The sequence below is a fragment of the Triticum aestivum genome, chromosome 6A (assembly GCF_018294505.1).
Source record: "Triticum aestivum cultivar Chinese Spring chromosome 6A, IWGSC CS RefSeq v2.1, whole genome shotgun sequence".
NCBI lineage: Eukaryota > Viridiplantae > Streptophyta > Magnoliopsida > Poales > Poaceae > Triticum > Triticum aestivum.
Window position 1 is genome coordinate 139,832,441 of NC_057809.1, and position 2,408 is coordinate 139,834,848.

Here is a 2,408-nt window from a genome sequence, read left to right on the forward strand (position 1 = left end):
AGGTTGATGAAGACGTCGTCGCTGGCCTTCAAGTATACGCCTGGCTGGGGCTCTTCGGAGTCTGGCGCTGCGGCAGCGGTGGACGGGTCGGCGGTCGGTGTAGCGCCTGGCGCTCCTGCGGGCTCAGAGCCGTCAGTGCGATCGCCAGACTCCTCGCCAGTTGTCGCGGTGGCAGCCTTGGCGGCCCCTGTGCCGGCGGGATCGCCAGCACCGGCCGCTTCTTCAGCAGCAACCTCGGTCTCCATCGGCTCTGTAGCAGATGGGTCTGACAGTCGGAAAGGGGAGAAAAGTCAAGCAAAAATCCAACAAAAAGAAGATCAAGAGAAGAAGAACCCAAGGGAGGTTTTGAAGCAAAAGGATTACTTGTGCCAGTTCCTGCAGTCAGGTTCTCCGTCGTAGGGGGGCCGCTGGCGCTGCCCCTTGCCGGAGAACCCTCCCTTGCCGGAGCCTTCTCCCTTACCGGAAAGCCCTCCCTCGCCGGAGGACTCTCCCTTGGCTCCTGGTGGGGCTGCTCGGCTCCTACACAAATCAACAAGCAGATATCAGCAAAGACAAGTACCCATGCGCGCCTCGCAGCGGAAAGTAAATCATACACATACGCTGGGGGCTGCTCTGGAGAAAAGTCACCGGGTCCGGCAAGGTTGTCTCGGGCGCGCCACCTGCTGTCGCAGTAGGCTCGTCCTCGATGACGATCACCGGGACCTTAGCTCTCTTTGCCGCTCTCTGGGCCAGAGTCCTAAAGAGGAACAAGTTCAGAAAGAAAAGCAAATGAGATACAAGAAAAACAGTAAGAATTGAAGAACTACAAGTACAACAAGGGAATCTTACTCTTCTTCTTCTTCCTCCTCGGAGCTGAACGCGGAGAAGTCAAAGTCCGGCTCACGCCCGGCGCGAGGAGACAGAGGAGTAGTTTCCCTTGGCCGCTTGGCGGGAACGGTGGCGGTGGTCTGAGACGACCCCGCTCCGGTTGCCGTCGCGGCGTGAGAAGCTGTAGGAGCAGAAGCGGTGGTCCGGCTAGACCCCGCTCCAGTTGCCGTCGCAGCATGAGGTGCTCCCGCGGCAATGGTGTTTGCCGCGGTGGAGCGCGTCAGGCGACGCGGCGACTGTTGGCTCGCCTGCCGCTCCGCTATGTCGCCGGCCTTGCGGAGACGCCTTCTTGGTGGGGATGGAGGCTCTGCTTGAGGCGAGCTTCCCGAAGATGAAGATGAAGAGGAGTTGATGTCCAGCGAGCCGCTCGTGTCCTTGGCGGGCTCGCTCTGCTCGACGTCATGCCCGGCAAGCCTTTTCTCTCCAGCGGACTCCCCTCGCTCGGCACGGCTTGCCGCCTCTGCTGCATCTGCCTCCTCCACGGTGAATCCAAATTCGCCCGCGGCTGCGGCTGCCGCCGCCTCTTCCAGCCTAGTGGCGATGCGTGTCATCTCCGCATCGGTGGTGTCGCGGGTGAGGCTGTCCTTCTCGTCGGGGCGGATCGGCACTTCTACCAAGCCATCGAAGAACTGCTGCACGACATCGTCTGCAGGCTCTTGCCAAGTTGGCACAATTCCATGCGAGTCGCACAGTCGCATCATTGCACGGATGCGGTCGAGCGAGGAAAATTGTTGCACAGCGGAACGACGCCCCCCGGCAACCTGAACACTTCGGGATGTTGGGGGTCATACTTGAACAGTTCTTGGAGCATTGCGTTGAGCTCCAGAACAGTAAAGTTGAAGTTGAGGCCCGGCCGCAGCCTCATGATATCCGCCGCGTTCTTGAAATCCCAGGCAGGTCTCCCCCGTTCCTGCAGGGGGGCGATGCGGCAGCGAAGAAAATCTGCGCCAACAGCGCCCACAGTGAGCCCGACAAGCCTGAGGTGCAGGATCCGGGTGACAGCAATCTTCAGCCTGTCGTCTTCCGGGGCCACGTCACTCCAATCGTTGCCGCGTGCTACTGGGGTTTGGCGTCGGGTGGTGAATGGCTGAGGGTTCTCCTCGTCAGTCCAGCACCAGTCTGCTCTCCACTCCTCCCACTTGCCGCGAAATTCTCCCTCCAGATAAGTTTCCTTCTTGCCGGCCCTTGAGATCCAGGTGATTCCGCCGGATAGAGGCTCTCCTCTCTCTACTCGGGGTATGAAGAAATGGTGAAAGAGGGCTACACTGGGGTGGACTCCGACAAAGTTTTTGCAGAGATGTGCGAAAACTGCCATGGTCAGAACGGCATTGGGGGTGAAGTCAAGGAGGTGGAACCCGTAGGTGTTCATGATATCGCAGAAGAATTCGGAGAAATGCGGGCAGAGCCCGCAGTAGAATAACAAGGCGAAGAAAGGGTATCCGTTTGGGGCCTTCTTCCAAGCGGCGGCGGGGAGTACCTTCGTGCGTGGGTGCGCTCGTGTCTCCGTCGACCAGAAGAGATAGTAGTTCTCCCTCAGCTCC